The following is a 26,055-nucleotide window of genomic DNA, read 5'->3' as shown; positions in this document are numbered from 1 at the left end:
CCTATAGTTTGGATTATAATTTGTTCAATTTATCCAACCAAGACAAAAGTCTTTTAGGGGAATTTCACTATCCAGTCTATTATTTAACCTCATGAACAAAATCACTGTTGCTGCCTCACTTAAAAAGATTCATCATGAAGGTTAAGAACAGATGACACGAGTGTCTACAGTCTCCTGGAATCACAAATGTACAAACAAGAGAACTAATTTTTCTCTACTGTTTTTATGAAAAAAAGGAAAGCTTTTCTTCACACTAGGCAAACAGCAACTGGTTTAGTCTCATAAATTCACATATCCTAAGTAATGTCGGTCTTCAGGCAGATTAGATTAACAGGCCTTGTGTTATCATCCCAGAAAAAAAAAAGAAGCAAAATAGATCCAAAGTCATCTGGTTAATTGGAAGAGGTAGGGAGATGAAGTTGCTTGCATTAAGTTCTTTTGGAACATTTGCAAGATCCACAAAATCTGTTTTTAGCTCAGTCATTCATCCTGTTGGATGTGTGATGTGTTTTCAATTTAATGATAATTGCCCTTTCCATTTCTTTGATAATTGCCCTCTCTATTATCATTTATGGAGATTCAAATTATAAATCAAGACAAGACAGCCAAAAAATATTATGATTGTCCCTTCTGAGGCCACAGTAAAACTCAAGTAACACTGCCAAAGTCTGAGAGCTTAAGCTGTTTTCAGTTGCTTGTTTCTGAACATTTTATTTTAGGGTCCAGTGGTTTTCCTAAAGATGAGGTTGCATGACAATAATAGAATGAATGATAATGTGTACAGAGAATATAAATTTAGCTTTGATTCAAGTTATAAACTTGTAGTTTAAATCAGAAACTTCTACTCCCAACTGTCTGAAAGCAAAGGTGGGGAGTCAGCCACAAATGCCTGCTATTAGTCACCTGTGTCCCCACCGAGGACATAGCCTTGCCTCCCAGGAGTTCCCCCTCTCTCTTTATTCTCAGCCTGTTTGGGCGGGGTTGGGGGTCGGTGAGCAAAGCTGTATTCATTCCTTCTCACTCAATATGCCCCATGATCAACACAATGAGATATGTTGAAAAACATGACTGAGGTTTTCTCTAAGATTCCTGGAACCATCTCCCAAAACAAAGCAGTATAATAAAAATGTACTCCCAAAAATGGCTCTTCGAGATGGTAACAACAGAGTCCTGATTCCAGCTTATACCTGCTCAGGGGATGCCATTAAAATTTTCAGGAATTTGGCAAGCTGTTTGTTCCCCCAGATAACCACTATTAATAAACAAATTGCATAAATTTACAATTAAATAATTATATTTAAAACAAAGGTAATAAATGCACATATTCATCACTTCATAATTATTATAGAACATTGTATTTTCTGTGTTGCTGAGTGTGTTTTTATATATTATATCAACATGCTTGAAATGCCATATAATGGTACAATACAGACTATCTCTTCCCAATTCTGACTTCATATTAGCACCTAATATGGTGAATATTAGTAAATAATACTAAATATAGTATTTAAACCATCGTATCAGAAAATGCTACATATCGGTGGTTTTTTCCCAGAGAGCTGATCAGTAAATATTTTGCAGCCCGGCTCTGGGCATGGTTTTGTGAAGAAAGGACTTTGGAACAGTGATGGCCTGGGTTTCCTTTTGACTCAATTAGTAGCTACATGAACTTGGACAGCTTAAACTCTCTGAGGCTTAATTTGTCACTTTCCTGCTTAATACACTTCAATATCTTTCTATTCTCTTAGGATAAAGTCCAAAATCCTTGGAGTGTTTTTTTCCCTTATTGTTGCCCCAGATTTTTTCAAACTCCTTGAATCCCCCAAGTTCCTTCTGCCTAAGGGTCCTCAAATCTGTAGTGCTCTTCTTTTCCCTCTTGGTCCTGCTAACTCCTACCCATTATTTAGGTCTCTGTTTAAACGTCACTTTCTCCAGGTAGACTTTGCTGATAGAAACTCCCTGTACCTCCCATATAATAGGTTAGGACATTTTATTAGAAACTCCCAGAAAAACTTTTGCGTTTGTCAAAGTGTAACAGAATTATTTTGCACTTAGTTGTTCGCTTAATGTCAAAACCCCTCTTTCATCCATGTTTCTTATGAGTTGTTATCTGCCCAGTTTAACTCTGTGCCCTTGGAAGAGCAGTTTGCAAGCCTAATCACTAACTTTAATCTGTAGGGTTTCTGTCTTATTCAGAGCAAACTCTCATTTTCAAAGTCACTCATTGTACCCACGAGGTATTTCAGCGTGGTTGGTAAGTACGGGAACTCTGAGGCTGAGCATTGCAGGTTTGAATCCTGACGCCACCGCTGCTGGGCTGTGTGGCTTTCGCAACCTTTCTGTCCCTCTCATTCCTAATTTATGAAATAGAGTTAATAACAAATCCTACTGATTCAGGATTTCTCTCAGCCCCTTCACTAGACTGGTGGCCGGCGTGCCCCTCTATTTGGCACACCAGGATCAATCCTTTGCAGGAGGGAGCACATGAGCAAGTGAGTGCAGGTTCTGGCTGGCTACTCTGGATGCCCACACAGGAACAAACACCGTGCGGTGGCCCAGGGCCAGGCCAGGTGTGTTGCCTTGAGGGGATTACAGCAGTGTCCATGTGAGGGTGCCCATGACTCTGAAGCCCCAGAGGAGGTTTTACAGTGCTTCTTTAGTTGCGCCATCCACAGACTGTGGTGTTTTAGCAGCTCAGTTGGCCCTTTGCCTCATCGTGTGAAGTGGCTGCCCTCCGCTGGTGAAGGCAAAGGGCTGGTGTGACGGCCTTTCTGGGTACCCGCATTCAGTGGGTCCAGAGCTATTGTCCAGTGTCCAAGAAGAATGAGGTCACATGGACAATAGAAGGGTGGGGAAGGCAGAGAATTTTGTTGAAGAATGAAAATAACTGAAAAAGTCTGTCTCTTCCCCAAAGTCAGGCCATCTCCTTCTCTACCAACTGGGCCTGTGGTCTTTAAAGGCATAGGATGGGGAGTGCATGCTGATTGGTTTGTGAGTATGCAGAAAAGGCTAATGCGAAGACACCTCTCAAAAATGGGCACAACAGCATAGAAAACCAATTAGGAAAGGGTAGGTATAATGTAAAATAGGTGAAGGGTGGGGATAAATCAAAGGAAAGCACACCAACCAGGAAGGCAAGTTCTTAATGCAGTCTGATGATTTAACATGTAGCTTGGCTTTTGGACTTTAAACTGCCTTCGGCTTGACGGTGGGGTTTCACCTGGTACCACCCCGTCTACCTAGGCATTTGGCTGCCTCCAACATCTATCACTACTTTCTAGATATTGTGAAAGTTCAGTAAATTAGCCTCTGTGAAATGCTCTGTGCATGATGATTGTGTAGAATGAGCACTGAACTGTTGGACATTATTCCTACTTGCCTTAACTCTGGTTGGGATTTCCCCTAATTATGTCATTTCCCAGAATTTCCACATGTATGGAGACTCTTAGGCTCCCTTACCTTTGGTGAATTTAGACAATCCCACAGATTTTAACAATCCCATCCATTAGAAGGACGCCAAAATTTCTAGTTTCTCCCCTAATTTATAATCCTACAGTTCCAGCTACTTAACTGCCATTTGCGAGAGACTTCTTGACACATCAAACACAATGCACCACACCCAAATTCATTACCCGATCAAACTAGTTCTTCCTTTTGACAACCATATTTCTGTTAATAGCAACCCAATTTCTTCAGTGAGGCCCCAAGTTTCTAATTTATCTGTGTCTCTTCCTTCTCCCTCACTGCACATCTCAGCAATTGCCAATTCCTATTGATTGTCTCTGAAATACCTCTTGCATCTTTTTCTTCCTTCGAATTCCCACTGCTACTGCCCAGCCTGGTTTCTCATTAATCTCTTTCTTGTCTGGGCTGTAACAACAGCCTCCTATCTTCCTCACAGTTTTAGACTAAGCTTAAACATAACAAGAAGCATCCTTCTAGAGTTAGACATTCCGAACACATGTTTCTTTCTCTCCCTCTCTCAATCCCTGTTTTGTGTGATGTTTTATTTGTGTCTTCCCTCCATGACATCAGAGACTTTCACCAACTAGTTCACCTCTGTAGCCTCGGCATCTAATAGTACTACTTAGTACTAGTTAGTAAATTTAATACTATTATCATTATTATTATTATAGTATGAACATGGCATATTGCCTCCGAAAATAGTACTATTAAATTTTAAACATTGATAAACTTATTTGTTGGGTTAATTATTGAATAAATCAATTTTCAGCCCTTGTTTTGATCTATAGTGCATACACTTCATCTACCTAAATTGGATTTCTGGTTAATTCACTCTCTGCTCAAACATCATCAGTGTTCCTAATTGATTACCTAATGTCTAACATCCCTATCCCAGAATACAAGGCCTCAATTAAGAGCACAAATTTACTTCTATGAAAGCTGTAGTCCACTCAGAATATTCCATTTTTTTTTAAGGCAGGGTGTCATTGTGTTGCCCAGGCTGTCATGTAGTGGTGCAATCATAGCTCACTGCAGGACCTCCTGGGCTCAAGTGATCTTCTCACCTCAGCCTCAGCAGTAGCTGGGACTACGGATGCACACTACCATGCCTGGTTAATTTTTTTACATTTTTTATAGAGACATAGTTTCATTATGTTTCCCAGGCTAGTTTCTGACTTCTGGGCTCCAGCAATCGTCCCTCCTCAACTTTCCAAAGTGCTGGAATTATTCAATATGGTATTCATTGAACCTTACAGTATGTATCTAAGCTTTCTAGAAAATACTGAAAATTATTTGAATGCTTCATTTTCAAATATAAAGTCCTTTTTAAAAAGAAGTCTGGCTATCAGTTCAAAAGCTATAATCACAACTTCAAAAATCAACTGTTATTTAATTACCTTTGTCTCCTTAAAATGGATACAGTTAGATAGCTAATGTTAATTTCTATTGCAAAGATGAGCTTTTTCATTACAAATGAAAATATCCCACTTTCCCAAAATTACACAATAAAATGTTCACCATTTATTTGAAATGTTAATATTCCATCTATTACCTAACCATGAAATAAAGAAATTGGCAAGAAAACAACTGAAGGGCTACTTTATTTATAAAGTAAATAAAGTAGCATTTACTTTTGAGCATTTTCAACCATGGCCTAAGATTTTATCCCCATCTGTAAATGTGCTTAATTAACCAAGAGCGGTGTGAAGCCTAAATGAGTTTATCTAGGAAATTTTCCTTTGTTACCTGTCATAGAACCTTTAAAGTTATGTTGGACCCTCACGATAAAACATGGTACTTGGAAGCAAAATTCTGTATTAGATTTGCTTTGGACTACATCCAAGAACTGCCATTTTGATGCTGGTTTGCCAAGAGCAAGGACCTATCCATGAGCCCTCAGGAGAGTAGCACAGAAAGGTCACATTGTAGAATAAAGTAGGTCCATTTCTCAGCTACCATTTTAAGGCCAGGTTTTACAGCCTCACTCACCAATCTGAAAGATAGCAAAGGCTATCCCTTGCATTCACAAGGCAGTTTTTTACCCTGTTTCAATTGATGTCAAACTTACACTATGCTGACAAACTAAAAATGAGTGGTTTCCAAAAACTTACTCTCTCGCCCTCTTACTAGTAATTTAAACATGTAACCAAGTGTAAGAAATCCATATTCTTTACAAACTCTTTAAATTCAAGAAACAACTAATAACTAATCTGTACTCTAAAATGCATAAATGGTTTAGCCCATCTGGGAATTCCGTTGTTTAAAAGTTCACTGAATGTAGCCAGGCATGATGGCTCATGTCTGTTATTCCAGAACTTTGGGAAGCTGAGGTGGGTGGATCATCTGAGGTCAAGAGTTCAAGACCAGCCTGACCAACATGCTGAACCCCTCATCTCTACTAAAAATACAAAAAATTAGCCAGGCGTGGTGGCAGGCACCTGTAATCCCAGCTACCGGGAGGCTGGGGCAGGAGAATCGCTTGAACCTGGGAGGCGGAGGTTGCCGTGAGCCAAGATTGCGCCATTACACTTCAGCCTGGATGACAAGAGTGAAACTCCATTAAAGAAAAAAAATCACTGGGAGATATTTTAAATAGGTAGTCATATCTTGATTAACCTTATTCCCATTTTTCTTCAGAGGCAGTACCTGATTTTCTTATTCTGGTTTAAGACCCACTTGATAGAAATCCACCCACTTACACACTGCTTAGTTAGGAATACATTTTAAGAATTTGAAACTTACATACAAGCATTTGACCTAGTACAATGAGTAGGAGAGTAGTAATTAGTCAACATGCCACAAGTTGGCTTTACCATGTCACTGCTTTGAGAAATTGTAACTGACTGCTGCATCTCACCATTCCTACACTGTTAGTATTTTATTGCTTGCAAAATATTTTTTACTGGAATAGGATTGCTCAAAGCAGATAGATACTCCTGCCTGACTAGTAACAATAAATATGTACACCATAAAAATACAAGAGATAATATACTCATTTTGTCAAAAGAAAAAATGAGTATCTACTACAAAAGTGGGGTGATATGGAGTGCTCCTCTCAGGCATCTCTCTGATGCCCAGGCAAGTAGTGCCAGAGGACAAGAAAAGGTCCAGAGACCCACTTGTCACTGGAGTTTGCAGAAGCTGGGAGAAGTGGAAATAGCTGCTGCAGAGGAGATTCTATTGCCAGTATATAATAATCCTTTTTTTCTTTTTTTTTTTTTTTTTTTTAACCAGTGGTGAGCAGGCATTTACTTTGCTTTAGGAAATGTGTAACATTTGCTTTTGAACTTTTAATCACTGGCAACTGATACTAATCCAAGACAGGTAAACCTTTCCTTATGATTTGGGAAAGAATAATCAACTACTGAAAAAGAGTCGGTGGTTCACAAAGACCAGTAAAGCAAACAAACAAAAAGTATATTTAATATACGGCCACTTCAGATCTCAGGGATATAATTACCTAACAGGAGAGTAAATCCCCTGAGCCATTTTACGTTTTTACATGTAAAATGTTTCTGCAGTTTGTGTTCATATTAACTCTATAAACTACTCATATTTTGGTATATTCATTTATCTGCCTATAAAGACTTGCCTTCTGATTTGCCCTCACATCTGCGTTTGCTGGAGGAACAGATGCTCAGTTCCTAAGGGTCAGAATTTGGCCTTTTCCCTCCTATGACTAAACCAGAAAGAAACAGGGCTCCAAAGAACGGTGGCAGCTTTCCAATGGTTGGCCTGCACGTTTATATTTAAAGTAAGCAGGTGGCATCAATGGGCTGTCTAATGACTAACAAGATAAGAGTACAATTGATCTCTTTATTAACCCGTCTCCCCAGGTGAGTGGCAGCCTTCTCCTCCCCGCTGGATTCAGTCACATTGTTTAGTTCCAGGAATCATTTCAGATCTTTTTGCACTTGTCTGAGCTGATACTTAAAACACAGGGACACAAACGCTAATATCCATCTCACCTAAATTCTGTTCTCTCTGTATCTCCAAATTGGTAAATGCCTTCACCATTTGAATCTAATATTAAAAAAATTAATGCACATGCTAATGCATTTTCAATTTCACTGATATTATTTTCATGCCGAATTTGAACTGTGGATTTGTTTGTCTTCCTTCTAGGTAACAGACCACTTACTCTAAACTTCACAAACGGTTCTGAAGAGAATGGAGCCTACGTAGACTCATAAGGTAAATGATTAATTACAAAATATGACATAATAGCTTCAATTATGGTATGCATTCAAGCACTGCATAAATGTGTTTGCTTTTTCTCTTGGTGGTTTTCTAAGTTCTGATACTGGATGATCTTTTATTAAATGTAGAAGATAAAATCATGATCCTGGGTGAAGATAAGGGAAGAAGAAACTGCATGTATGGCTTCCCTCTCTCCATGAGTCAGGTTATCTATTACATGTTGCTTAAGACTACCTACCTAGATTTCTTACAAAATTATGCTTGTGATCTTAGGCATTTTTCTTCCTTGGAGTATTCTTGGATATCACAAATCAAATAGGCAAGTAGAGATCAATTAAAGTTGCTATTTTCATAAATGAAGCCAGAAATGATTGGGATGCATTCCTTTGTAGAAGCAGGATGAGGTGCAAAATATCCTGTGGTGGTATTAGATGAGGAAGTATGGGATGAAGGGGTTTAGAGAGGATGGCCTCATATTTCTGTTTCTCTGAATCATGGCCATCATTTTCTTTCCTGGTTATTACTAAGTAATTATACATTCCTAGAAGCTATGAATTCTATATTAAAGTGAACTCATACAGAATCTTTAATTCTACCTATAGCAAAATGATTAAAAGCCTAGCCTTCAGAGCCAACCTAAATTCAGAGTGTGATTCTCTCATTTACGAGCTATGTGGCTGTGGGCTCCACATGTCTTATTTGCAAAGTGGGAGAAATTGTTATACCTACTTTCAAGAGCTGTGGCACAGCAGAAACAAATTAGTAGATGTAAAATGCTTAAAATATTGCCTGGTACCTAGTAAGCACTGAATTTGCTGATTTCACTAAAGCCCTATTTTTTGATCTCCTCACGTTACGGATTGCTTGACTAAATCTCTATTTTTCAACCTCCTCACCTTACTTGCTTCAGATTCTCAATTCTTCCATTGTCCACAAACTTGGAAGTTATAGGAATTATTAGGGGAGCCCAACTCTCAATTCTGTTTTATCAGCCTCTCTCCTGTGCCTTCATGTAAATGCCAGGAAAGAAAATAATTGCCATCCCATTGCCCTTTGAATGGGTTCCTGGATTGCTCTAGGTAGTGTGACGTGTAAAGTGACCTGAAAGAGGGGTGCCTGCCAGCTCGGCGCACAGCACAGCGTAGTTGGAGAATCAATTACAAGGCTTGTCACCATTTCAGAAACATGCAAACATCAATTGGCATAAAGTTTCAGGAAGCAGAATAAAAAGGAACCTACAAAACAAAAAGCCTTTCAGGGGCATGGAGGCACGGTTCTTCCAAATCACAAATGGATGATTATGATCACCGTTAGGCTTAATGAGTCTATATAGGGCTAATGACTTCAGCTGCCCAGTAGATTTGCCAATAGACCATGTTGCTACTCACATTCATCTTTCTTTTCTAAGAAGCATAACCATGGTGTTAAGTCGTGGGATTTCCTCTCCTCCATTAGCAAAAACATATTTCTCAATTCTACCATCACCTAGTTTTCTTTCAGGAGTGAGGTAACAAATTAGAGAAAAGAATAACACCTAGGTATGGCCTCTACAGCCCTGGAACAAATGAGTTCTATCCAAAATTGGTCATTAACTAATCTCTGACCTTGTTTTCTCACCTTCAAAATGTAATCAGTCACTATCCTATTTACATTTATATAGTGATATATCACTCTTCTATTTCCAAAGGTAATATTAAACATGAAAATATGTGAAATTGATATTTTAACATAAAGAGATATCATTTATTATATTTAATTTAGGTATTAATTACAAATGCTATCATTTATTATAGTTATATTTTTATTTTAATAACTAAAATGTGGAAAATGACATTTTAAAGTTTAAATGAGTTATCCATGGAGCCACTTAAAAACTATTAATTAGACTAAGATGTATGACCTAAACTGAAGTTAGGTCTTTTTAAAATTAACCATACTATTATAATTTTTACATTATATTAGTCAACAGTAAATTTTACTATTACAGTCATTTAAAGGGACAAAAGTTGGCAACGTAGAAGTGATGATATCCTCTGAAGACTATATATTAATAATAGGTTATTTATTGAAGGAAAAAGTCATTATAATGGATATCATTCCCTATGATGATTCTTATGTGAATTTTTTCATTATTCTGTTTTAAAAACATAATTCAGTAAACACAGTAGGTCTTAAAAGTGTATTACTGTATATATTGAGAGTAACGCAAGTAACAGTTACTGTGGAAGGGATAATAGTAGCTATCGAGAAAGTGCCTCAAGGTAATACTTCAGAAATTCAGAATTGTCTTATATTAAAATATTTCAGCATAATTTTTCTGGCATTTTTGTGTTATAAATAAACTTATTTGCTATGGTAGTGTAAGAAAAATAAATGGGTAATGTCTATTACCTATAACCAGCATTTCAGGAAAGTGTCACTGCTAAAAATACATGGCAGGGACTGCCTTTTGGGCTGTAGTCCCAAATCTGCATGTGAACTTTCTGAGTCATCTTGAGTAATTAGCATCTCTCTGACTAAAATTTTTGATATACAATTTGAAGAAATGGATAAAGGGACCTCGAAAGAAAAGGCTGATTTTTAGAAAAAAACATCCAAGCAACAAAAATGGTTAGCAGATTTTAACATGCTCTAAATTTTAACATGACTTTAAATTGTAAGGTCACATTCTGCTATTTATCTTTCCTTACATGTACGCCTACGCCTCTGATATGGTTTGTATCTATGTCCCCACCCAAATCTCTTGTTCAATTGTAATCCCCAATGGTGGAGGTGGGTCCTGGTGGGAGGTGATCAGATTGTGGGGTTAGAGCCTTCATGAACAGTTTAGCACCCTCTCTTTGGTACTGTTCTCCTGATAGAGCTCTCAGGAGAGCTGGTTTTTTAAAAGTGTGTAGCACCTCCCCCGACTCCCTGTTCCTCCTGCCATGTAAGATGGATTGCTTCCCTTTGCCTTCTGCCATAATTGTAAGTTTCCTGAGGCCTCCCCAGAAGAAGATCCTGTCATGCTTCCTGTACAGCCCACGGAACCATGAGCCAATTAAACCTCTTTTCTTTTTCTGCTCTTTTTTTTTTTTTTTCTGAGACAGAGTTATGCTCTGTTGCCAAGGCTGGAGTGTAGTGGCTTGACCTCAGCTCAGTGCAACCTCTGCCTCCTGGGTTTAAGCGATTCTACTGTCTCAGCCTCCGGAGTAGCTGGGATTACAGGTGTGTGCCACCATACCTGGCTAATTTTTGTATTTTTAGTAGAGACGGAGTTTCACCATTTTGGCCAGGTTGATCTCAAACTCCTGACCTCAGGTGATCTGCCTGCCTCAGTCTCCCAAGGTACTGGGATAATAGGCATGCACCACTGCACCCAGCCAAACCTCTTTTCTTTATAAATTACCCAGTCTCAGCTATTTCTTTATAGCAATGAGAGAATGAAATAATACAGCCTCTACACCCTCTAATATCATAATTTCAAGAATTATGGCCAGGTGTGGTGGCTCACGCCTGAAATCCAGCACTGTGCAGTGTCAAAGCAGGAAGATCACTTGAGCCCGGAGGGTTAGAGACATGCCTGAGCAACATGGCAAAACCCTCTCTATTAAAAAAAAAAAATGAAAGGGTTAGTTTCAGGCTGGGCACGATGGCTCATGCCTGTAATCCCAGCACTTAGGGAGGCCGCGACAGGTTGATCACAAGGTCAGGAGTTCGAGACCAACCTGGCCAATATAATGAAACCCCATCTCTACTAAAAATACAAAAATTAACCACGCGTGGTGGTGCAAGCCTGTAGTCCCAGCTACTCCAGAGGCTGAGGCAGGAGAATTGCTTGAACCTGGGAGGTGGAGGTTGCAGTGAGCCAAGATCATGCCACTACACTCCAGCCTGGGTGACAGGGCAAGAATCCATCTCAAAAAAATAGAAAAGAAAGGATTGGTTTCAATTGGATCCTTCTTATATTCCACAAAAAATTTTTAAATCACAAAAAAAGTCTAAGCTAAGTTTACCTTTTATTCTTACCCACTAGATATTTGGAGACTTTTTTTCTTATCATGTAACTAATTTTATTCAGGAGAGGATCTATATTACATCCCAAAATTTTCCACAGCAAAGAAATATAAAAAAATATATAAAGTATGACCCCTATTCCTTGTAGCTTATTTATAGAAGTAAAATTAATATATACAAAAACAAATGTTAACACCAGTAAAAGTATACATATATGTTCATTTTAGTATAATAAATTATGAACTTTGTAGGAATTCTGATGGAATAAGTGGGATCAAAGATATGGAATTTTTTGTCTGTTTTTTGTTTATTTGTTTGAGATGGAGTCTCACTCTGTCTCCCAGGCTGGAGTGCAGTGGAATGATCTGGGCTCACTGCAACCTTTGCCTCCCTGGCTTAAGCAATTCTCCTGACTCAGCCTCCTGAGTAGCTGGGATTACAAGCATGTGTCACATGCCCAGCTACTTTTTGTATTTTTAGTAGAAATGGGGTTTCACTATGTTGAACAGGCTGGTCTCGAACTCCTGACCTCGTGATCTACCCTCCTTGGCGTCCCTAAGTGCTGGGATTACAGGTGTGAGCCACTGTACCTGGCCAAATATGTGGTTTTAATAATGAATACATTGGATACATAATGCTTTGGGCAGGGCTAAATAAAGAGTGATACTATGTATTTATATTATCCAGGGTCTGTGTTATAGCCTGTTTGATCACTAAAAGTAAGACAAAAGAATAGTTGAAGGGGCTGGGTAATTCTCTATGAAGGCAGGTGAATCCTAGGAAGTCTTTCACCCTTGTACATTTAGTGAAAGTGCCAATAGGCATCCTACCAAAATTCCCAGTTTAGCCAGATTCTAAGGCTTTCTTCTCAGATAGCAACTGTGAGAATTCCAGGATGAGTGGAAAAAATTCATTCACTTCAGAGAGAACTACAATTACAACATTTGAATTATGGCCTGTATTTATTTTATTTTATTTTATTTTATTTTATTTATTATTGAGACAGGGTCTTGCTCTGTCACCCAGGCTGGAGTGCAGTGGTGCAATTACAGCTCACTGCAGCCTTGGCCTTCCAAGGTCAAGCGATCCTTCCACCTTAGCCTCCTGAGTAGCTGGGACTACAGGCAGGTACCCCTGGGCTCAAGCCATCCTCCCATGTTAGCCTCCCAAACTGTTACTGTTGGGATTACAGGCATGAACCATTGCACCTGGCTCAGTTATGGCTTTAAGACCCAAATGTTGGTCTTGTGTGCAAAACTCGCTGAGTAACTCCATTTCTCTGAATAGAAAGCCAGAGTCTCTGAGGTTTATCAAGCATGAGCACTCCACCCCGATGACTCAGTTTCACTAGCTCTCCCTGTTAATCCATCAAGTGCCTTTCTTTTGGTTTCTAACTAGGCCCAAAGTGAACCAGTTGAGAAAGCTGGTACCAGTCACTTTGACAAAAAGAGGCTAGAAAGTATAGATGAGTCCATACCTAGCTCTATGAAAAAAAACATTTGCCATCTGAGGAAAACAATGAGATCATTCTTATTAATAATCCAAAGTTTGACTCATAGAAGGAAAACTGAAATTTGACATTGTTCTTGAAATGTTAAGTTGCATTGTGCTGAGAACCACGAGCATGCTAATGATAATAATCATACATACCACTAGGTACTGAGAGTTTATTGTGTATCCGCCACGTTGTTATGAGCTTTATTATATCTCGTTTAATTTTCACAAAATTCATATTAGACGAAAGTATTGGCCCCAGTCTAAAGATAATGAAATAGGCAGAGAAATTTACTTTGATGAAATTAACAAGTAGCAAGTGGCAGAGCCAGGATTTGAACCCACATCTCTCTAAGGCCAAAGGGTATGCTTTTTCCATTATGTATACTACCTTTCTCACAGTGCTCCCTCACTGTCTAGTGATGCTTTTGTTATATGCTCAGGTACCAGGAAGATGACTGAGTTGACAGTTTTATTGCATGTATGTACATTAGCATCAACCAATACTTCTTATTTAGTCCCATGAAGTCAATGAATGATTTGCAAGCAGATGGGCTACAGATTCAGAAAAATCAATGAATATTTGAGCAAGCAAGTAAATTATGAAAAGTGAAAGCATTATATGTGCTTTTTCTGGGAAGTAAAGGGAAAGCTATAGTGTTAATAAAACAGACACAATGCTAATGACTTAGAGTCCCCCTAAAATAAAAATCAATCTGACTGTAAGTTAGGTTGATTTTGTTCAGTCCATAAACTTATTTATCAATGAAGTTTCTTAATTTTGACATTCAAAATACAGAATCCTGTTCATGGCTCTTAACTTTCAAATTCAAGGCCAATTTACTCCTAATCTCTTCTCATTTATCATTCGCTTTCATATAAGACTCACCTTGTTTTCACATTCTTCGTGTTCTTACATATGTGCTAACATATAACCCTCACTGTCTGGAAGATCTCCCATTGATCATACCTTTTTTCTTGTTTCTGAAATCTTCACTGTACTCAGCTTCTAGGATCTGAAGTTCTGATCTTGCTCAAAACCTTCCCAATTAATTAGATATAAAACACGACTGTACTTTTATGGAAATCATCTTTCTTCTAGAGCCAAAGGTATTAACAACGGTGAAATGTATTCATTTTGTATATAGCAGTAATTTCAACAGTTAGATTAGACTTTTCATTGATCTCTTTTTTTTCTGGTTATAGTAGAAATGCTATTGTAGAAAATTTGTAAATATCAAAACATATGAAGAAGAAAATGAAAGCCATTGTTTATGCCAGAGAAGAGCTTTGCTAACATTGTTGTATTTCTTTCTAGCCCTTTCTGTTTTCCCCACATGTGGTTGTGTCTTAACTTAAACTCTCTCTGCCTTAATACATTTTTATCCTGCTTTCTTTTCTCTAAAATTGGGCCATCTAATATTTGGTTTCATCCAGTTCCTCGGATTCATAAAAGCCAAGTAACCAGTAGGAGATTTCACCATTAAGAGGCCTGGTCAAGCACTGACTTGACTCATAGAAGCCTGCAAGTATTCATATTTCTGGGCTTGTTGACAAATACAAATCCTATACAGCCTTATGTGCAATTCTTGAATAATTCTTCTCTTTGCTTCCATCATGTGTTAATTTTCTGTTAATTAAAACCACTCTATCTCATAGAAGTTGGAAAAATATTTGAATGCTACGTTATAAAATAAGACATGGCATTATAAAATAATACACCTGTCTTTCATATTTCTAAAATTACAAATATAAAAATCTATTTTGTATTCATGTAATGTAGTGTACACTTTCTGTGGGTTCTCTCTCCTCTCCATGGGTTCATGTTAATGTATGGAAGATTGTTTTCTTGTTCAGCTTTCCTTTTGATGGGATCTAGCCCCTCCCTTCCCACCTCCACCTCAGCTTATTTTAAGTAAGACTTCATTGGTTTTCATCCAGTGAACACACATTGTGTGAAAATCTAACCTTCTTCTTATGACTTATCTGCCCAATTATGGGATTCAAGTTTTTATCATTTAGCTCATTAGGAAAAACTTTACTCTTAAATAATTACTACGCAGCTCATTTCTTCCACCTATTAAAAATGATGTTTGGTTATTCCACCCAGGTTTAGACATTTATCTTGTCTGGATTTGTTTACTAACCAAACTTTCAAAGACACCAATTTTTCCCCACAAAAGCAATTAAAATGTGACTCTCATGGGAGAAACAGCTTTACACGATTTTACTAAACCCCTTTCTCTCCAATCCTGTGATACAAAGTATATCTTCAGCACCCACCACATGGCTTGTCATCATTAGCTATTTGTAAATGAATAAATAATATCATTTAAGGTATGAAAACCAATCCCCAAGCAAGCAGGACTACTGACTGGTAAGGGCTGAAAACTTTCATAGCCTCGATAGGAGGCAAAAAACTTTCATGCTACAAAAATATGTTTCCTCAAATGCCACTTTTGAATCTCCTGCCCAAGAGAATAGCAATTCCTGCAACTTATATATTTTTCACACTACCTAAAAGAGATATCAGAGACTATCCAAGTTGAATCCTAATTCCAGAACTACTGGAAAACTGCTAAGCATATTCATGCATTGATCGAGTAGATTTTACAGATGAAGATATGGAAGCTAAAGTACGAGCACCATTGAGAAGGAGCATGAAACCTGAACAGTGTGAGAGTGTTGAAGTTCCCCAGGCAATGGGAATTCAAGAGGACAGCCATGAGGTGTCAGGATAATCAAGACAACACAATATTTTAAAATGCAGACTTTCAGCATCAAGGCAGATACTGCCAGCAAGAGGTCTGTGTTTTATTGAAGTCTAAACTAATTCCCCTTGTTTTATGCTCCTGAATGGTTCATTTGCTTTGGGAGCCTCAGGGGTAAAAGGGAAGGGAAGCAAATTAAGTAAAACTGCAAAGACTTGTTAAAACTGCACAAGGTGTGTCTAGCTCTCTTATTGTTATGTGATACATTGGGGGAAAAAAAAATCTGTGGGAATTCCACTCTGACTAACTGCATAACAACTCATAGCTGATTAAGTCAACCTTTGAAACATGCAATGTAAATACAAAGAAAACCAAACTTAATATGCAATAGCATAAACTAATCATTGTTTGATTTTTCTGGAAATTGTGTTGGCACCAGGGTGAGAAATAGATGAAAAAAAAAAAAAAACACCAAGAAAAACAAAGACATCTCTCGGTAAATCAGTTAAGTTTACAGATTAATGAAGAGCCAGACATTGCAGTTAAGGACTTAATATGCAGTGATTATGAGCCTGACCTTCCATAACAGAAGCCACTTAAGAGTTCGGTGGGGTGGGGAGGGGAACTCACATATCTGCCTAGAGAGAGAAGAAAATGGAAACATTTATGACTTTTGCACCGCCCAACATACACAAAAACACACCCTCTCTTAATCTCTGTCTATAAAACTTTATTTACATAGTTGTAAACTGGGAAATCTCAAGCATAAAACTCTGCCTGTATTAAATATACAATGGTTTAGTGGACTGATGACTACAGCATGCTTGCTGGGTTTTGCTTTTCCTGGCAGCAAATGATAAAAGTCTTAGGGAATCCATATCTCTACAGCCAAAAAGCAGCTCCCAGTCATTTGTGCCATCATTAGCAATGTTGTGATGTCCCTTAAGGACAAAACACATAAATGTTCTCATGTCACTTACAATTGTGTCAAGGACAAAACCAAAATGAGCTTGCAAAGCCATGCACCAGCTCAATTTTGGAAGGAAAAAAAGTCTTCCTTTGAAGGAAACGAAATCAATCCTCAGTTCAAATTAAATTTGAACTATTCTGTGAAGCTCCAATACACAGCTCCAATAACAATCAGTACTTATGGACTTAAGGTGCAGGCAAATAATGTTTCATTTAAAATAAATTGAATGAGGATTACTGACAGAAAGTTTTGATGCTATTTTGTCATTAAAGTTAAATCAGGGCATGATTGGCTCAGTCTTGAACATCTCAATTCTCACTTTTTCTTCTTTTTTTAATGCATTAGGAGCATTTGTCTGATTAGGCTTGTGACTTAATCTTATTAAAACCTCATCATGCAAATGTTTCATGTGTAGCCTGAAGATTTCTGTCTCATGCAAAATTTAACTTAAATTCTATTGGCATGAAATACTTTGTAATGCACAAACCTTCTGTTTGGTTTGCTGACATTCTTCTTAGTCTGCTCTCATGGTGATTCATTATCTTGTGATATAGATTTCCAAGTATCATCTTTGTATTGATTTTTATATCTTTAATAACCACTCCACAGAAGATGGCTCCACTGGTGTCATTGATCGCATCAAAAATTCAAGGCTTACAGAAACACTAGAGGGCTAATTGGTAGCAGAACATTTCAGACTTAGTCTTAATGCAGTCTTAATCTTCTGCATTAAACCTACCTGAAGGTTTCCTCTTGGAATCAACTAGGAGAAATTTAGCACTTTGTTGAAAAACACCTGGTGAGAGCAATGCAAGAACACCGCAATAAATCGACTACAAACTTGAAAATGTTACAAAACATTTAGATATCAAGAGCGATCCTTTCACATCTGGAATGCTCCTTCCTTTTCTTTCCTATAGCCTCTGGCTCCACCAGTCAGGTTTGCTTATACGTTCTAGAACCAAAACTGTCAAAGATAAGTTCCCTTAATTTTAAAACCTGTGCCATTCTGTGGTTTGATCAATAGGTGAGATTCCTTTGCAGAAAGTCAGAGTGAACATCCTGTTTGTGGAAATGACAAAACAACAAAATCAAGACTGTAGGTGTAAGGCCAGCAAGCCTAAAGACCCATTAGATGAGCAGGATTCTCATCCTCTTAACTTGCTTCCCTCTTGCTCCCCATTCTCAGCGCATACAGACCTGGTTTAGCCACTTAGAAACATAACCAAGAGAGAAGCAAGTACTTTCTGTAATGCCCAAGAGGAACTTGATCATAAAGTTGAAACTTTGACTTGTTTTATTCTTTCCCGGGATATTTTGTGAACTTACTCTGTGCCACTCAGTGTATCAAAGCACAGATTAGTATAACCTGGTACCTTCCCTAGAGGACCATATTTTCAGAAGCCTGTGGGCAGAACATGGAAAGGAAACTAGGACGTCTCAGAAAGGTAAGGAGGAGGCAGGATGCACAAGAATGTGGGCTTTGGAACCGGCCAGACCTGAATTCTGTTCCACCTCCAACGTTGTGCTATGTGACACTTGGCAGATCACTGCCTCCCTGAAAAATGGCAACAGTGAAAAGTTTCCTTCTAATAAGAATAAAACGTGTCAATGCATGTAAATCCTGGTACTGAGCTTGTTATCTGTGCTCCATTTGAAAAACACCGAGTATTTTTCAACACAGAAGTGTGTTACATATTAGAAGACCATCAAGGAAGAAGCCATATGTTCTGCTTATTTGTTTTTTGTTTTCTCCCTGTAGGAGTTGAAAAAGTCATTTTTGAAAGGTGGAAAATGGGAAGTAATACAAGAAAATTTATATTTGTTTGGTTTCTTAGCAGGATTTGAAACAAAAAACTAAACATATATGCTGTTCAGCATTATTACAGATACAGCACCAAACACTCAGAGGAATTTGAAACGTGAAAGACATTGGAGTTAGAGTGATGATTTTAGAAAGACTGGAAACATGAAAGGATGAATCAAGGATGAGTCATACTGAGATATTACAAAGAATGTGGTGAATTTTTGATATTTAGATTCTTGAATCTTGGGTGAATCCTTGATCACCAGAAATTGGATGAATTCTTAAGTCATCAGAAATTATAGTTGTTTCAAACTTTCTGATCTTAAAATGAGATTTAATAACCTCATAAACAAAAACCTAATAAATATGGAAGGGTCTTTGCAAGTAATTTTAAGTATAAATGCACTGTTAGAATATATTGCTGAGATGGTCTTCAAAGTGTTACATAACAAGTGTGGGTCTCAGTTTACCTATAATATGGTATTTTTAAAAATGGCAAAGGCGGCCGGGCACGGTGGCTCAGGCCTGTAATCCCAGCACTTTGGGAGGCAGAGGCAGGTGGATCACGAGGTCAAGAGATCGAGACCATCCTGGTCAACATGGTGAAACCCCGTTTCTACTAAAACTACAAAAAATTAGCTGGGCATGGTGGTGCATGCCTGTAATCCCAGCTACTAAGGAGGCTGAGGCAGGAGAATTGCCTGAGCCCAGGAGGCGGAGGTTGCGGTGAGCCGAGATCGCTCCATTGCACTCCAGCCTGGGTAACAAGAGCGAAACTCCGTCTCAAAAAAAAAAAAAAAAAAAAAAGGCAAAGGCTTGAGTTATACAATTTTCTTTTTTCTTTTCTCTTTTTTAAGAGATGAGGTCTCTGTTTCTCAGGCTGGAGTGCAGCGACCCTATCACAGCTCACTGTAGCCTCAACTTCCTGGGCTCAAGTAATACACCCGTCTCAGCCTCCTGAGTAGCTGGGACTACAAATGCGTGCTACCATATCGAGCTAGTTTTCTTTCTTTCTTTTCTTTTCTTTTCTTTTCTTTTTTTTTCTTTTCTTTTCTTTTCTCTTCTTTTCTTTTCATTTCTTTCTTTTCTTTTCTTTCTTTCTTTTCTTTCTCTGTCTGCCTCCCTTCCTCCATCACTCCCCCCCTCTTTTCTTTCTCCTTCCTCCCCTTCCTTCCTTCCTTCTTTCTCTCTCTCCTTCCTTCCTTCTTTTTTCTTTCTTCTTTCTTTCCTTTTTTTCTGTAGAGACAGGGTCTCGCTTTATTGCCCAGGCTAGTGTCCAAACCCTGGCCTCAAGCTGTCCTCCTGCCTGGGCTTTCCAAAGTGCTAGGATTAGAGGCATCAGCCATCACTACTGGTCTCATAAATTGTTTTTCTGTTCAAGTCATTATTTCTGTTGCATAATTATGTGTATCATAGAACTTAATCATATATTTGGCCCCATAAATACCTGCTTATGAAATTTTCATTTATACTTCCATCACGTCCTCTTTTCTAAACAGGGTATAGCTTTCAACCTAGAAGAGCAAAACATTTTCAGGCAGTTTCATTATGGGTGTTTTGACCATCATCATGTACTGCCTTTTGAGTTGCCCTCCCACAAAATACTTCCAGATTTTGCTACAGTTTATAAAAGAACTTGTCATCCCACCTCTCTGCTCTCCTCCTTTTGTCTTCTGTTTTCTTCCTCTTTGCTCTCTTCTTCTTTTACTTTTCTGACTTCAGTCCTTCCTCAACTTCTACTTTATTTCCTTGACTCTTCTCCCTTCCTCTCTTCTTCTTTCCCTTGTCACATTTTACCTGAGCTGAAGCCCAATGCACAGAGTTGTAAGTTTCACTCAAATTTTATTTATCCAATAGCTGAAGGCATCCCCCAATATGGTACTAAATTCATTTTCCATCTTTTAAAAGAAAGGTGTAAAACATGAAAGGAAACAAACATTCTACCAAATTTAGAGGCTAAAAAATGCAGTGAAGGTGGTTTTCAAAGTGCTGAGAAATTTCTTTTTTTCCTAAACCTTCTTTCTTTCCCTTACAACATAACAAAACTATTTCCCCTACAATATTAAATGTCTCTGTGGTCTCCAATATAGAAAAAGTGTCTTTGCTTAATAGTAAGTTAATATGGTACATGAGCATTAATTTTCTATTTCCTATTTTTAAAAACTTCAAAATACTACAAAAAAATGTGGACCTCCACTCTTAACAAACTAGGAAAATTTATTTATTTATTAATTTATTTTTTTGAATTCTGGAAAATTTAGACACTCCATACTAATCAGCTTATTTTTCTGAAATTTTAATTTATTTTTTAGTAGTATTTTCTGTGCCATTCTCAGAGAATTAAGTTTTTGCTTATTAAAACAATACCATTATTGAACAGTATTTGATTATTGACTAATACTCAAAGAATTGAAATACGGCAAAATGCCACTAGCAAAAAACCTTTTTAAAAATTTTTTGTTAAATTCCTCTGTAATCGTTGTTAAAACTACAAGTGAAAATTGACAAGATTTCCAGCCAAATGATTTTTTTTTTTGTAAATTTGGGTTTTGTACATAAAATGATCCAGAAGTGAAATATGAAAGTTTTGATATTTTCAGAATTTCTCCTTCTGGTCAACTCAGTACCTGTTACACTCTTCAAATGGAGGTAGCACATCGTTTCATAGGAGGAGCCATACTAGGCGCTTCAGAATCATTACTGACGTCATTCTTGGAGCAAATTACATGTGTGCTTCAATTTGCCACCATAGAATTTACATAACCTCAAATTTTGAATTGAATGACCGGTGGACAAAATTGGCAACCTAACTTCCAATTGGATATTAACTGCCGTGTTTTCAGTAACTACGATGTTTTCACTTGTATTATCTTGAATTCTTACAAAGGCTCAATATGAAAAATATTATCATTTTTGTTTTACTGATGACAAAATTGAGAATCAGGGAAATTAAGCAATGTTGCCCGAATTCACACACTCAATAGTTGAACCACGTAGACTCTGTTCTGTTTGGCAAATAGACCTGAAAAAATAGCAGTTTTCTAGTGGTTGGTGAATATTGTTTGTGTTGTTTTTGGTTGGTAAATGTTCTTTGTTTTGTTTTGTTTATTGTGGTAAGAATACTTACTATAAGACCTACCCTCTTAATAGATTTTTGAGTGTACAATAACATATTATTACCTATAGGCACAATATTGTATGGCATAGTTTTAGAATTTATTCATCTTGCATCACGGAAACTTTATATGTTGATTATCATCTGTTGTAGCTTTTGTAGTTTGATGAGTGGATTGCAGCCAGAGGGAGGGTTAGTGTTACAGGATTCCTACGGTTCCACTTTCCCAGTGGGAAATCACAGCAGCCACATGACTTCTGTCCAGGGCCTCACTCAGTCTTGCTGGGCTCACTCCACCCACTTTGGCCCAGTAGGCTGCACTCAGCATGCACTACGAGCCCAGATACTCAGCCTGTGGCTGGAAAGGGCAAGCCACAAAGTGGCTGCCATGTTGGGCGCCAGTGTTTAAATGAGGGGGATGCAGTGGTGCCTGAAAACTAGGAGATGCCAGAAACTGGGGAGTCCCAAGGAGTGTTATAGCTTTTGCTTGGGGAGTCCTGAGATCTGAGCCCCCAGGAAATGCTGTAGCTGTTTCTCTCATTCCTGCTGACTGCAGCTTGGTGAATGGGGGCATGTTACACTTCATTCCTACTGCCTGCAGCTCAGCAAGGTCCAGATTCTTGTCCCACAACCAGGATGAATAAGGTATACAGACATCAGAGAGTGAGTGGGGCAGAGAATAATTTTATTGAGTGGCAGAGAAAAGCTCTCAGTGGAGAGGGGACCTGAGAGTGGGTAGCCCTCTGTGTGAGAGGGGGCCCAAAAGCAGATAGTCATCTGTGTGGCTGAGTCCAGGGTTTTTAAGGGCTCAGAATGGGGTAATGTATGCTGATTGGTCTGTGGGGGGTCTTGGAAAAAGCACCACTCAGTTGGTTAAAAGGCACCAAAGAAGTTGTCACCTTGGTCATGGACTCTATCCAGAACTGGCAGCTCAGTTTTCAGGCTTTAGACTGTCATGGGCTTGAAGGTCAGGTTTCACCAGGACCTGTCCCTGTGTGCCTAGGAATTTGTCTGTCTCCTGTTCTATCACAACTCTCCAATTCCTCCTTTCTCCAAACCCTGCTAACCACCATTCTACTCTGCATCTGTGAGTTTACTATACATCAAGTAGAATCGTGATGTATTTGTCCTTCTGTAATTGGCTTATTTCACATCACATAATGTTCTCAAGGTTCATCCATGTCACATATTGCAGAATTTCCTTCTTCATTTAAGATGTAGTAACATTTCATTTTATGTGCATACCACATTTTCTTTATCCATTCATCTGCCTGTGGGCATTCAGATTGTTTCCACATCTTGGTCATTGTGAATAATACTGCAACGAACATGAGAGTCTTAATAATCTAAGAGTCTGATTTTATTTCCTTAGAGTGTGTGTGTGTGTGTGTGTGTGTGTGTGTGTGTGTGTGTGTGTGTACTAAGCAGCAGGATTGCTGGATCATATGGTAGGTCTAGTTTTAATATTTTAAATGCCCTCCATGCTGTTTTCCATAGTGACTGCACCATTTTGCATTCCTACCAGCAGTTTGCAAGGGTTTCCGTTACTCCAGGGCCTCACCAACACTTTGTCTTTTGTTATTTTTGTAATAAACAGCCTAAGAGGTGTAAGGTGACATCTCCTTCAGGTTTTGATTTGCATTTCCCTGCTGATTAGTGATGTTGAATATCTTCATATACTTGTTGGCCATTTGTATTTCTTAGGTTGCTTTTTTACTCTGTTAATTATTTTCTTATGCAGATGCTTTTTAGTTTGATGTCCTCCCACTTGTCTATTTTTATTTTTGTCACATAAATTTTTATATTAATGATTTCTATTAGTTATATAACACTATATATATATAGTGTTTGAAGTGATTGGATTGATATTTCCAGAATATTATTTTCTGTCCATTATATATCATACCACATAACTGAAGTCGATATTGGTTTCATTTTATTTTTTTAAAAGTCAAATTTTACAACAGCTGATTTACTTCGGCGAAATTAAGATAAACTTGTGAATTGATTCATTTTCAAAGTTAAAAAAACTGTGTAATTTTACCTTAGAGAGATGGTTATCCCCATGGGGAGAAATGCCAGATACAGGTGACAGGGAGATGGAGGCAGCAAACCACATTGCCATGTATGTACCTATGCATCAGTCTTGCATATTCTGCACATGTACCTCAGAACTTAAAGTGCAAGAAAAAAAAAAATATATATATATACACATATATATATGTATATATGTGTGTGTGTATATATATATGTATATATCTAGACCAAAAAAAAAAGAAAGAGAGAGAGATGGTTATCCCTAAAACCTGTCTTTGACAAGTTATATTATAATCTCTTAAAACTTTCTTTAAAATTTCAGATTCCCTAGGCCTGAGTTCAGACATCAAGTATCAGAATCTTGCGCAGCATGTATTGCAGAATTTGTGTATATTTACTGGTTCCCCATTGATTGGATATGCTCCTAGGAGTTTGAAGAGCCACCCCTTTTACTTTATTAACAAAGAATGAAACAAGACTAGAAACTTTTGCTCTCCTGGGTCCTACTGAATTACCTCTGAATGCTGCTTCTAACTTGGCTAAAGACATGCAAGGACACAGACTATAAGAAACATTGCAATGGACTAAGTGTTCCCTTCAAAATTGCTGGAGTTTTCCCTGTTTCAGGACCATCTATCTTACATGCTTCTGTCAAGTGTGCATTTTATATTAGTTTAAAGGAAACAGCAGTACTTATGCAGATGTATGAGAGCATATGGTCAGGATTTAGATGAGTGAATACTTACACCTGGAAATCAAATATTAGTACAGGCAGACCCCTCTGCTTGCCCAGGGCAGCATCCACTGAACAGGGCAAGGGAGAGAGCTGCCAGATCAAACGTAATCCAGATGTCTCTTCTACCTCTTCCTCTTCCCCATACAACCTTCCACTGTTTTCTTTGTCCTTTGGCAATGTTTCTAAGTTTTTAAAGGAGAAATGAAGCCCAGAAAATAGAGAACTAAATCTGTTTTTAAAGCAGAACAAACATATTACCCACTGAGCAGTAAAAGCTTTTTTTTTTTAGCCTTTTAAGAGGTTTTATTTTCATTATCTTTTTCAAGAACATATCAGGTGTTTGTAGTAATCCTTGGTCAAAGATTTAGAACAGTGTCCTTTTTAGCTTAATTTTCCTGTTAACTAGGGCAACTTTTGAGAGACTGCTATCTCAGATATCGTAGCGTGTCAGTAATGCCCAGCTGCCTGCACTGATTCTAACTTTTACATAGTGTTAACTGTCCATTTATTGCATTTTATACTCAAATTGAGCTTGTTGCTTGGGGTAGTTAGTTCACAAGTAAAGGTTCTTGTTTTATCTTTTCAAAAACACTTTTTCCCCTTAGGCATGTCATGCAAGCACTTTGTACTTTAATATCTATATATACTTCAGAGAGATAAAAGGAGGATACAGTGTTGTAAATATGTTGATACTTTCTGATCACTCTGAAGCAGTAATTCATCATTCAAAATCTCCTATATAAAGATAGCTTTGTAAAACAGGCCAGAAAGCAGAGTTGGGTGTGGGAAGGCAGGGAAAACTGTCCAGGAATGAAGGCCTGAAATGAAACAAATTTGAAATTTGTCAGTACACAAGAAGTCCTCTAAACAGAAAAGAATAGCTGATAGTCTTACAAAGAAGGAAGAAAAGAAGAAAACAGGATGGAGAAAGAGAGAGAGGAAGGAAGAGAGGGAGGAAGGGAGGGAGGAAGAGAGGTAGGGAGAGAGGGAAGGAAGGAGGGAGGGAGAGAGGAAGAAATGAAAAAGTTTGCTTTATTGGCCCATGATTGTTTTTCACAGTATGTGGAACAAATGTTCACATAGAAGCAGACTTAAATTGAGAAATGGCAGATTCTGGTGATTAACTTTTTTTCCTGCATAACCTATAAACACAGCATTTGATGGAAAGTTATGAGGTAGTGTAGTCAAACTTTTATTCAGTTATTGTTACTTGGCCTTGTTCTCATTAACACCTTGCTCCTGAGATTTTCCAAGTTTCTTATTCACTGTTTGATATATGACTTTTAAGACTTTTTGATTATTCAAGAGCTAAGAAAGCTATCCACAGTCTTTAAATTAGGTCATTATATTTATTTTATAGACAATTATTTATCAAGAAAAGGGTAAAAAAAAAAAAAGGACAGAAAAATAAGTTGGTTAGGAAATGGCTCATGCTGGTAATCCCAGCACTTTGGGAGGCCAAGGCAGGTGGATGACTTGAGCCCAGGAGTTTAAGGTTGCAGTGAACTGTGATTGCACCACTGC

At 38.0% G+C, this 26,055-nt stretch overlaps 1 long non-coding RNA gene across 2 annotated transcripts in view; it reads left to right on the top strand.

The window, feature by feature from the left end:
• LOC116563784 overlaps positions 1-26,055 on the top strand; it is a 164,933-nt gene that overhangs the window by 129,185 nt on the left and 9,693 nt on the right. For both annotated transcript variants that reach the window (XR_004274563.1, XR_004274564.1), the window contains one exon: positions 7,591-7,659. This is a non-coding gene — a long non-coding RNA (uncharacterized LOC116563784). The remainder of the gene's footprint in view (positions 1-7,590; positions 7,660-26,055) is intronic.

This window comes from Sapajus apella, unplaced genomic scaffold (assembly GCF_009761245.1).
Source record: "Sapajus apella isolate SASKATOON/1434 unplaced genomic scaffold, GSC_monkey_1.0 scaffold36, whole genome shotgun sequence".
Taxonomy (NCBI): domain Eukaryota; kingdom Metazoa; phylum Chordata; class Mammalia; order Primates; family Cebidae; genus Sapajus; species Sapajus apella.
The sequence above is the reverse complement of the archived record's forward strand: the minus strand, read 5'-3'. Positions and strand labels throughout refer to the sequence as shown.